Raw genomic sequence first — 13119 nt, forward strand, 5'->3', positions numbered from 1 at the left:
CCACTCTGGCTCTGCCTGAGGAGCTCGCACATGCTTACATGCCCTCCTGGGGCGGGGCTCCGGAACCAGCTCGAGCCCTACCGCCCTCTACTGGCAGCAGGTGTCAGTTGCAGGAAGGCCTCTTGAGGGAAATGGATGGGCACCAGCAGAGAAGGTAGGTTCCTAAGGGTTGGAACCCTGACTGGGCTGCGCTGTGCAAGGGTGAGGCCAGTGATCCTGCACCCAGCAGTGCAGTGTGCTTCCAACTTCATATCTGTCAATTTGAGGAAACACAGATGGTGGAGTTACGCTCAACTGTGCCTTCCTTATGTTTCTGTTAGACTTGATTCTCCAGTGGTGTATTTGAATGCATGACATTTCTAAATTGTGAAGCACTTAGTTCTTAAGGATTTCTAATCCATTGTCTGAGTCTGACAGGAAAAGAGGAAATATCCATGCAAATACACTATTCCAATGTATTTCCTTGCATATGTCCTCTTCATACAAAAATAAAAGTCAATCAGTATATTCACCTGACATTCATTTGTGCAGGAAAAAAGTGACTTTATTAAAGTGGCTAAAAAAACCCCATGTTATTAGTGTGATGTTGCACAACTCAACATTGATTGGCAAGCAGGATTGGCAAATATTTATATACAAACTACATTCAGTTTCATCTGTTGATCATACATAAGATTGTAACAACTTACTTAGGAAGATCATAGACTATCGCCTGCAAAATGAGTTGCACTATAATCTCAGAAAACAAAACCCATTCGAACCAGAACGAAAATCCACATCATGATAAATGAAGAAAAGATTGTAGTCGTCAATAATTTTTTATACGCCAATCAAGACCTATAGACCAGTCATGAATATAGCACAAATGATAAATCGCAATGAACAAATTTGCCAAAAATTTCTTTGTGATCAGCGATGTCCTTTAAAAACTAAGATGTGCCTGATCCAACTCATAGTATTTAAAATTGCTGCACACACATGTGAATGTAGAACAGTAAATAAGGAAGACCTAAGAACACAGCTTATAATTTCCTGTTGACAAAAAATGTTGAAAATATCAGATCACAAAAAACAAATCTGTCTTAATATATGTGTAATAAGAGTGTGCCTTAAAAGTGAGACTACCTCAGTGGTTCAAATCCACCAGATGCTTTGCTGGAGAAGGAGAAACAATCTCCTCCTGTACCAGTCAAATCTGATTTGACGGTACAAACACACACACAAATAATAAAAATAAAATAAAATAAAAAATTTTTTTAAAAATTGAGACTACCTCATCACACAAACTTTGGGCTAATTACCAAGGAAACCAGTCCTTACAATAATATTTCATGCTTAGAACAATAGAAGGTAATCGAAGGAGAGGAAGACCTTCAAGTCAATGGACTGATGCACTGATGCACTGACTGCAACAATGAGCTTAACACAATAGAAATGATGAGAATGATACTGATTATGAGAGTTTTGCTCTTTTGTGCATGAGAATACTATGAATGGCTCAAGTTAACAACTATAAGGACATTTTAACCTGGATATGTGTGAATATTTGAAGATGTATCATTTGGAAATATTGTCTTGGGTCTAAAGTATTATCCTTCTATACAGTTTGTTGTAGACAGAGCGTATATACTAGATTTTTTTTTTCTGCTCATATGTGGAAAGGTAAATTCAAGAAGATCATTCCCAGAAGTATTTATATGCATATCTACAGAGGATGCTAGGATCCCTCTAATGTGAATTGACACGTTCAGGGTTTAGGGAGGTAAAGCTGTATTGTATAGATGAGTGATAATATATAATGTTTAATTATACTGTTGCATCTCTGAATGTGTAGAATGTATAATTCTATTCAGAATATGGGCATATATATGGGTGGCTGTATCTGTAAGAAAGCTATCAGGGTTGCCCCATATGCAAACAATATTCTTTCTATTTCTTGCTAATTTGTTGGTGTTGTTGTATGTGCATTTTAGTATTTCCATGGTGTAAGAGAGTTTACATGTGTCTGGCAAACTGACTGGAAAAGATCTGTATTTTGTATTTTTTCCACGCCAAAGAAAGGGGACATGACAGAGTGTGGAAAAGATAGAACAATATCATTGATGTCACACACAACCAAGATTTGGCTGAAGATTACCCAAAAATGACTGGAACAGAGAACTGAAGTACAGGCTAGGTTTAGAAGAGGCCATGGTACTAGGGGTATTAGAGCTAATTTTAGATGGATCTTGTCTGAAAGCAGGGAGTACCAGAGAAATGTCTCACAAGAAAATGTGGCTGACTCTGAGAAGAATGGGAATCCCAGAACAATTTACCGTTCTTAAGCAAAACCTATACTTGGACCAGGAGGCAATTGTCAGAAAACAGCAAGGAAACACTGAATGGTTCAAAATTATGAAGAGTATTCACCAGGAATATGTCCTATCTCCATCCCTGTTCAATCTGTATGCATAACAGATTATCTGGGAGGCTGGGCTCTGTGAAGGTAAATATGGCATCAGGATTGGAGGAAGACTCATCAATAATCTGCGTTATGCAGATGACACGACCCTGCTTGCTGAAACTTACTAGGACCTGAAATACTTGTTGCAGAAGGTCAAGGACTACAGCCTTCAATATGTATTGAAGGTCAACATCAAGAAAACAGAGATGCTCACCACTGGATCTATTGGCAGCATCATGATAGATGGTGAAGAGATTGAGATTGTAGACAGCTTTAGTTTGCTTGGCTCCACAATAAACAGTCTTGGTATCAGCAACCAGGAAATTAAAAGATGAATGTCATTGAGAAAGTCTACTGTCAGAGACCTCCCAAAAGTACTGAAGAGCAGTGGTGTCAGTCTGGAGACAAAATTATGCCTGATCCAGGCCGTAGTCTTTGCAATTACTTGCTATGCATCAGAAAGCTGGACAATGACTAGGGATGATACAAGGAGAATTGATGACTTTGAGCTATGGTGCTGAAGAAGAATATCGAATATACCATGGACTGTGAAGAGAACAAACAGGTTCATCCTAGAGATAGTGAAACCAGGCTGGTCCTTGGAGACAAGTTCTGAAGCATCATCTGATGTACTTTGGACATGTTGCAAGGCGGGACCAAGTCCTTGGAGAGGAATATCATGCTTGTGAGGGTGGAGGGACAGTGCAAGAGACAAAGGCCCTCCATGAGATGGATTGATTCAGTGAGTTGGGTAATGGGGGTAGATGTGTCAGAGACAGTAAGATTGGCACAGGATAGAGGCGTGTTTAGGTCTGTTGTACATAGGGTCCCTGTGAGTCACAGGCAACTCTGTGGCACATAACAACGATGTATTGATATTTTCATCTGTTTTTTTAAATATGTCAATTGGTATTTCATCAATTCCTCAATCTTCTTTTTAGTCAATTCCTTGGGAGCAGCTTGAACTTCTTTTATTATCATTGGTTCTTCATCGTATGCTACGTCCTAAAATGTGCTTAACAGGTTTTGCCAAGAAATCTTAAGGGGGAGAATTCTAGCACTGGCTGGGGTCTCATAGACAACATAGGAATACCTGGGGAAGCTTTTTTCTTAGAGAGAGCAGGAAGTGTATATCTGGAGAGCATGGGCAGGCCTACATGTGAAGAAACCTGATTTACATTAATGCATCCTGGTTTTTAATCTCCTTTTTAAAAAAATATATAATAGTTTTGATTCTCCTCACACTGGCAGACTCATCTTAGCTCCTTTTTTTTTTTCTGAGAGGAACACCTCATTTCCCCACCCCTTTTTGTTTCTGATGTAAGACTGCAAACTCAGTGATCATAGTGATCAAATTATCATAGTAGCCTCCAGTTGATTGACACATACCTCCTGCCTACTTGAAGACCTCCGAGGACTCTGTGCCTAATAGTGAGTGTCCTTATGCTTCGTCTTCCTTATGAGGAATTATATTCCTATGCAGTATACTTCCATCACTTTCTCAAAAACTCCCATAACAGCTTCTATGTAGAAAACTATTCCTTCTGACCAGGGTGGCCTGTTTCATAAGTGATTTCTTTTTCATATATAATTTCTAACATGATAATACATTTTGTATTGTTGCATATTTTGTTAGAAAAATACAGGACTGGTATTTAGAAATTCCATATATTGTAAATGAAATACGTTCTGCATAGTTACATTTAAAACATTTTCTTTATATTTGCTTGAATATTCTTATTATTTTGTTTGAGTGTTTCTTTCTCTATTGTTGTTGTTATGTAGTGTCAAATCATCTGCGAATCATAGCAACCCTAACTACAATAATTCTGAAGCCTGACCTGTCCTGAGCCAGTCTCACTGACTCCAATTCCCCCAACATTACTGCCCAGTTACTGTATCAATCTGTCCGGTCTGGTAAATTCCTTTCCTGCTCTGTCCTTCCACCCTTCTGAGCATGAAGTCCTTCTCCAAGGACCCGTTGGATCCTCCTGGCTAGGGGCTCAAAATATATGATCCAGAGCTTCAAAATCCTTACCTCCTAGGAAAAACAGGGCTTCATCTTCTCCAAGATAGACTTATTTATTTTCTTGGTGGACCATGATGTGTTCAAGACTCTTCTCCAGAACTACAACTCAAAGACATCAATTCTTCTTTTGCCATCTATAGTCATTATCCAGCTCTTTGATGCATAGAAAGTAATTTAAAGTCCATGATCTGGATAAAGTGCACTTTAGTCTCTAGACTGGCATTGTTGTTCACAGTACTCTGGATTGGTCCTTAACAACAGATTTGCCCAGTGCAATTCATGTTTTGATTTCCTGACTGCTGGTGCCAAGAGTATGGATTGTGCAGCCGAACAAACTGTAATTGTTAAAAACACCAATCTCCTCTCCATTCCTACACACCTCAAATTGCCTGCATTCATGACTATTAATACTTACTATATCTTTGTATTTTGTACATTTTAAAATAAGTTTTGATCATTTATTTTACGAATATTATTTACTAAACCATGGTCACGTTTAAAAGTGTATATGTACATAAATATACATATACATACATACATACATACATACATACATACATACATAAAAGTATATGTTTCTCAATATAATTTCTTTTTAAAGAGGAATAATTTTTTAGTATATTTGTACTCCGTATTAGGTGTTTCTGTTCTTCTTTTGAAGGACACTTGGATTGCTTTCACCTCTGTAGTCCTTGAATAGTGCTCCAGTGGATTTTGATGTCCAAGGATCTATTTGCTTAATTGTAATTATTTCAAATACATTAACTTTAAAATCCCACAAGCCCATTATTTTCACTGGACTCTGACTCATAATCATCCTCCATGAAGCTTTAGGACCCACTGTGTGAGCTGTTTCATGGAACTCAAACAAAGAAAGGAAAGTACTCTTTGAGGATGAAAAGAAATATTCTCTTAATAGATTGTCACTAGATACAAATAATGATGGGATGTCCATAGGGTATGGCCCAAAGAAAGCCAGACATTGGATAAGGATAGTATGAAAGTAATCACTGGAGATTCATTGGTGATTTATTATGGGAAAAAGACAGACTGTCCCCAGAACTTTTTGACAAATAGTCTAAAATTGGTTGAGGGAAATCTAGTAAAGTTGCATAGGGATATATAGAATTTGACACCATCCTTTCTTTATTTTTTATGACACCACAATCCATCTATCAATAAAAATCAACCCAAGGAAAGAAGCAATGAGAATTTTATTGCAATAAGCTATATATTTAATCCTATTTCACAAAAGAGTTCTTACTGTAGTATTTTTCATTACCTACAAAAGGAGGTTTTAACTTTATTCAGTTTTACTGCCTTACTCTACCTTCATTTTATTGGTAGAGTAATAAATAAACACTACTGAAATGGTAGCGGGAAATATACTAACATTGGGAGTATGGGGTAGAGGTGGTGTTGCATATCCAAATGTATTTTGAGGCTCTAGAATGAGGGTCTGACACATGGCAGAGGCTAGCACTCTACTTCCTCACTTGAGACTTCTTTCTCTTCTTCTGCTTGAGAAGTTCCTGCTTTCCTTTTTTAAGAGACAGTGAGAGTTGCACTTCACTTAAAACCAAAGGTTGTCTCACATGGAATCTAGGCTCAGACTCTGAGTGGGACCTCTTTACAGGATGTGCTTGGGCTCTACTTTGGCAAGAGTCCTGAGCTCCATGATAGACACTTCTAGAGGCAGGTAGAGAACTCTTGGGAAGACCACAAGGCAACAGGCTTTGTGGAGATGCTAAGAGAAAGTCAAGGCTGGGGAGTTCCTCTTCCCCCTCCTTTTGTTCACCGAGCCCTTTTCCTTTCACAGTTGGTTCACTAAATGGAGATGTTTCTGTGAACATGAAGGCATCTGTGGTTCTCAATCTAGAAGAAGGATGATTGGGACCAAGGTGAGGAGAGGCTGATAGTTCAGCTCTAAAGTCTTCTAACATATCGCTGTTGCCTCCATCTTCAATGGCCTGAGACTTCATACAAATGTTCTTCATTGAAGGCACATAATAACCTGGGAGTATCTCGAAATCCTCCTTCCCTTTCAACTCCAGGAGTCGCTTCTTTACTAGCTGCAAAGAAGGGAAACAGGCAATTAGAGGCTCTGTTCAGGCTGTGACAATAGGTAGTGGAACACTTGTTGGAGATCATGGTATTGGAGAAGGATTCAGGGAAGTCAGTCATGTATCTATGGTTCCAGAACCCCACAGTGCTGCTCTTCCAGCCCACTCTCTTGTGCAATGTTCCCATTCTTTGATGCCTGAGTACTCTTACACTTGGATTCGTGATACTTCTCCATGCTTAGATACAGTCATGAGGGCTTCATATTCTGATTCTCCAACCCTCTCTCATTTACCTGAGTGAGAGTGAGTCTTTTCTCTTCTTCCAGCTCTGGAATCAAGGAAAAGGGATCATCTCTTGGATTTGCATTTTTATGAATTGAGGGTGAATAACTGCTTCCACCTAATAACAGAAGGAAGTAGGCTGTAGATTTCCTGGACAACAGAAAACTGTGATCTGGAGGGTCTATAAGGCAATGAGTAATGCCCCACATGAGTTTATATTCAGTATTGTGTGAAGAAAGGAGTCTAGGCCCATCAACAAATGAATGGATAGAAAAACAGTAGGACATTCACGCAATAGAGTATTAAAACAGCATGGAAACATGATGACTTGGTAAACTGTACACAGTATGTATGACACTGGAAGACAGTGTGATAAGTGAAATATCACAGTTACAAAAGGGCAAGTAGTGCTAGTGCTTAATACCAGTGTTACAGCAGGACTGACACGGGGTAGGATTTTGGGGAAAATCAGATAAATGTGAATAGATAATGAACATGGCATTAGAATAAATGCGACAGAAAAAACTTTTAAAATGTATTAGTAGGCATTATATTTATGACATAAATCTGGCATAAGAGGTGCATTGCTAGGTGGACTGGGGGAGATGAAAGGGAGAGGGAATCAAGGAAATTGTTCAAAAATCAATAAATGGCCTTTGATTTGAAGCAACCAGTCATTCCATATTACAAATATAGGATATTCAGCATCTTTAAAATTGGCAGCTTTGGAATCCCACCTTTCTACACTATACTACAGAGTCACTATGCATTAAAAAATGCACAATCACAATGCAATTGTTTGGATCAGTCATTTTAAACAACACCTGGAAATTCACATTCAAGTGGGATTCTGCAAACACATACATTCATTTCATATCACAACCATTAGTCAGGGGGTAACTATGTTACTCAAGTAAATGACAATGTCATGGGGTGAACACCAGATCTTTGGTTGCTGCCTGCAATATTTATGTAACCTATTGGCACCAGATCCAAGGCCCAGTTCACCTTGGTAACAAAATCTTCCAGTGAACACAGTTTGTCAATGTAGCTCAGGAGTCCTAGGTCAGAATCAATCCTATTTCCTGCTTCTAGTCATTGTTCTTGATTTCCTGGCTGCTGCTGCTGCTGCTGCTGCTGGTGTTGCTGCTGCTGCTGCTTCTCATCTAACTGGAGATACTGGGACCTGTTTTGTTGTGTTTTAGTGGGCTGTGCCAGAGTAGCACTCTTCCTTGGAATGAACACTAGAGAAGTCAGATTAGAAACAAAGTTAATATGGTAGGAAAGTTCAGGTTGTTCTACTCAATTACATCTTGTAAGAGTAGGATGTAGGAGATACTGTCTCCTACTTGAAAATAGCAGATGTGAAGGGAAAGGCCTTATACAAACATGACTAGTCTTTACACACACCTTGGGACTTCTGCCTTCTCTCTCCTGTTGCAGTGTGGGCAGCCATACCTGGTTGTTTGCGAACATCAGTAGCTGAAGGTCCACGAGGATTTACTCTCATGGGAGCTGGAGGAGGCAATTGCATGAAACCATGATTTTGCTGCATCTTCTCAGGCTGCATCTTCCCCTCTGATTCAAACTCCATGAACCTTTCAAGTTTGAGAGAAGTATAGCTGATTCTTAGAAGGCAGGACCCACTGGAGCCTCAAAGCCAGGCAAAAGGTGATTGCAAGGAAGCAGGGAAACTTGAAATCAGTCACCTGCCAAAGTCCTAAGTGAGATTACTCCTTCGTTGAGAGTGCCTCTGCAGGCATTTTTGAGGTGGAAAGATACCCTTAAAGGACAAGCAATCATTCATTTTCCAGCTAATACACAATTCATCAGAATTCGTGAGGAAAGGAATAAAAAAGATAGGAGTCATGTCTTCTTGGAACCTGCCTCAAAGCCTTGTCTTTAATTGTTTTCCACACCTTTACCATCTGATAGCATCACCCAACAACACTGACACTGGCTATTCAGGTATACATGACACTCAATAGGCCCCACACTGAGACTCACTGCTACCAACCTATGACAGTATATCACCTCATATTAGAGTCCTCATTTTGGCATTGTGAAGCGTAGAATTTATTTGGAACTCTACTTTAACATCCTCAAAATAGTCCTTGCAAATGCAAATATCCGATAGAGGTAAATTTTAGACTTACGCAAAGTATAAAAGTTCAGATGTTTTTTTATTTTCATAAAAATTGTTTTAAATAGATAAGGATGCCAGAGAGCCAGAGCTACTATACACCTAATCTTAACAATAGCTCCACCCAATTACATCTACAAAGTAAGAGAGAAGCCACTCTCAGCCCACCCCTAGCATGCCCCCTCTCCTCAGACACAGGTCCAGATTCCCATGAACTTACTTAGCTGCCACCTTATAGTAGATGAGACGGTCAGAGTTGCTTTGTTCCTTCCATTCATGCACAGACCTGCACAGTCCCTCCTCCAGGCTCATGGTGGGCTTCAGTCTGGCCAATGATCGCAGGACTGGGCTATAAACCAAATAATGTCAGTAATATTCTGAAAATACATCTTCTGTCCCCTTTTTCACCCCACCCCTACTCACATCTCATGACCTACATCACTTCTTTTTTGCTCCATGTCCATATCATTCCCTCCCTTCTGGTGTTTACACTTAGATTTGAAGAGTTTTTGCCTTCAGGATACCACTCACAGAGCATCAGAACTATACGAAGGCACGATTCTAGGAGGGACAGCTTGATTCTTCTGTATGATTGTGGATTAAATGATCTGCAGTGTCCACGTGCCAGGACTCAATCTATGGTTCTCATGAATAAACTTTTAACCCAGCTTCACAGGTGGATGTCGTGTACAGGGATTGGACTTTGGTGCCCAGAGTACTGGAACCAAAGAGTATGTAGAGTGAACATTGTGCTCACAATGAAATGTGGAGTTATTCCTAACAAAGAGAATCTGACTGTCTCAGATTCTAACACTATTCAGACTAATGTATTTACAGGGAACAATGAACAGTGAGCAGAAACAATCACCAAACAAGGGACACAGGCTATTTCAGAAGATCCCTAAGATTGCTCCACAATGGAATTTGGCAGCCTGTATTTCCCATAACTCTAAGATATTTGAAATTGAGAAAGAGGCCCTTTCGTCCAGTAATTCAGATTACTCTTATTCATAGGGTGGCTATGAGGAATAGTCAACTTCTTGTCACATAACAATGACAACAATTACTTTGTGAAAGAAAAAAAAATCTAGGTTTTTTTCTGGTAACAACTACAAAACTCTACCACTCTCTCAACCTTTCCTTTATCAAAGCCATGAGGCTAGACTTGGTAGCCAGTTGTTCTCCCACATGCACAGTAGCTGAGACACATTGGTTTTTACATCATTTTCTACACTACATTGTTTTCCCTTTACAACAATGATTCCGTTGGACATCAAGGTATGACATACCTCATATGTCAAAAGAATTTTTTATCACATGTCATCTTCTTAGCAAGTGTCTGAATGAATGAAGATTATCCCCTTATTTGAAGATACACCTGACGATGAAGATATGCCATCTCCTGATCAGGATCCCAAATCTAGAGAGTCCAAATTGTTCAGCACTAGGCATTCCTACACATCCCTGTTCTAACGTAATTCCCCAGAGGAACGAGTGTGAAATTATAGTTATGACAGTTCCCTAGACCTTGCCTGCGTCCTCCTCCCTCTGATGTTGATGTGGCAGCAGCCACGCTATGCTCACATGATATGTTGAAAAATAAAGAACAACAATGTCAGTAATCTAATGCCTCTACATCTTTTTTAACCTCATTTTTCATTTTTAGTAGTTATTGGTTTACATACAATAATTCACTTGCTTTGTTTTTCATTCATAACTTGTGTTCCATACACTGTCACTCCTTTATATTGTCTCATACAGTCATTCATATATTCTGTGTTTCATATCATTAATTACCATTGATATATGCCTATTATAGACATCCTTTATAAATTTTTTCTTTGTTTTTTGCTTTACATATAATAATTAATATACATGGTGTTTCATTCATGTATAATGTGTCTGATACAATCTTTCCTTTTTATTGTTTCATATCCTCATTCCTATACATTGTATTATATAGAATAAGTCTATATCTTTAATCCCTCACTTCACAACACATATCTTTTCTGGTGTATATGTTACTGTAACTAATCATTAAAGTAATACCCAAATGAAAGACTAGCATATACAATGTGATGAGAGTCAATTGAAAATTGTACAGGAAAGTGTGCTTTATACAGAGGTTATAGTTCATATAGTTTAGATTAGATTTTCCCCAGCCTTCATCTACTGCCCTTGGGAATTTCCCTCAAGTGTTAGGCTCCTTCTGAGCCTAACCTATAAGGTATGCCCCAAGATCATTTGAAGGTTTCAGATAATATCATGTTTCTCCACTGACTAGACCACTTACATTGAGAAAGCAGGAAAAAGCTTCTGTATCAGGACTTTGAGGATAGTGTCTTCTGGCCAAGGACTTGAAGCTCTGCCAGCGTCGGTAGTTCTCATAAACGCTCATGGGATTGCAAGAGGACTCATTCCACAAGGGCCTGGATTCAGTGCTGACCATGTTTGCCTCCTGAATAGAATCATATGGTCCAGACTGACCCCTCTCTTGGGGGAAAATGCAGGCCAACTGGACAGATGTAGATGGAGCGTTAAAATTATCTGGGGACCAAGATTCCCTCCAATCATGAGTACCCATAAAAGAAGGATCATAAATCACTTGCTCCACAGCAGAGCCCACCCTAAGTTGTTGTGGAACACCCTCAACAACTCCACTGGGAGGCCTTGAAGCACTCCAGTTGGGAGGGGTCTGCATCATGGTTATAATCAGAGGTGCAGGGATCTCTCCCGCCTTCACTTCTGACCTCAATAGATTGATGTCCTTTCCAGCTTTAGCCACTCTGGTGCCAGAAAACCCAACTCCTATCACATGCGGGATCTGAGGTTGAGCAGAGAGCCCCAGAAGAATGCCAGTGTGGCATGATGTAGTCATGAGGGACAGTGGCTGCATTTTCCAAGCTGTATTGAGTGAGGGTCCTGGAGCAGCTGGGTGAAATGTCTGTTCAGTTTTAGGAAACAAGGAAATAACAGGATTCATGATCATCTCTGATTTCGGTAGTGGCATTTCTGTGGAGACAAAGAGGGCAAATGGAGAAGAGTAAAAGACTACCAGCTGACTGATTAATCTAAATTCTCTGTGTACTCAAGATCTGTACCCCACATCTCTCTCTCTCTCTCTCTCTCTCTCTCTCTCTCTCTCTCTCTCTCTCTCTCACATCTCTCTCTCTCTCTCTCTCTCTCTCACACACACACACACACACACACACACGAAATCAATTCAAGTTAAATGTTATGTCTAAATGTAGATTGTGCAATATAATAATCATAGGGAAACTAAGAGCAAAATGATGAACCCTTCTTAAGGCATACTGTATATAACAAAAATGCACAAACCAATGAATATAAATTATATGTCTGGGATTTCCTAAAAGCGAAAATCCTGTGAGAATCAAAATACTTCATAGAAAATTTAAAAAAAGTTTACATACAGATAGTGACAATAGTGAGAGTGGGACAGAGAAGGGATGTGAGTAAGAAGAGAGAGATTAGTAGATGAATGAGTAGGGTGAAGGGAAAAGAAACCTACACTGAGGATCTGGTGAGATGCTGTAATAACTGTCACTAAACAATTGTGGCTCATATTACAAAACAAACATACATAAAAGTTTGACTATAAACCATGATAGAAGTTAAAAAGACATCTTCAAAAGAACAAAAAACATATATAAAGAATAGGAAACTTTTTATACAATGACACAAATAACAGAGATTTTTTAAAAGTTGGATAAACTTCAACCCTAAACAACAAAAAAGATAAAAACTTGCCCATCTTTCTCTCTCACTTTTACACTTGACTTCCTCAGCCTGCTCAGGAGGGATGTCAAGGGTCTGTTCCTTATTCTACTTGCCAGACATCTTGTTCCCAGGAAAAGTTTCAAATGTGAATTCTCAAAGGATTTGAAGGGTGGTTGGTGTTGTTGTTATGTGCCGTCGAGTCGTTTGCAACTCCTAGCGACCCTATGTACAACAGCCCTAAAGCCTGCTCTATCCTGTGCCAATCGCATTGCCTCTGACACACCCATCCCGATTACCCCAGTCACCGAATCAATCCACCTGATAGTCTTCCCCTCCTGCGCTGTCCCTCTACTCTACCCAGCATGATGTCCCTCTCTAAAGACCTGTCTCTCCTTGCAACATGTCCAAAGTATGTCAA

At 39.5% G+C, this 13119-nt stretch overlaps 1 pseudogene; it reads right to left on the minus strand.

Moving 5' to 3' along the window:
• Positions 1-13119, minus strand: part of LOC102861320 — a 57960-nt pseudogene that overhangs the window by 8643 nt on the left and 36198 nt on the right.

Source organism: Elephantulus edwardii, unplaced genomic scaffold, assembly GCF_000299155.1.
Source record: "Elephantulus edwardii isolate Elephantulus edwardi_28Jun2011 unplaced genomic scaffold, EleEdw1.0 scaffold00353, whole genome shotgun sequence".
Lineage (NCBI taxonomy): Eukaryota > Metazoa > Chordata > Mammalia > Macroscelidea > Macroscelididae > Elephantulus > Elephantulus edwardii.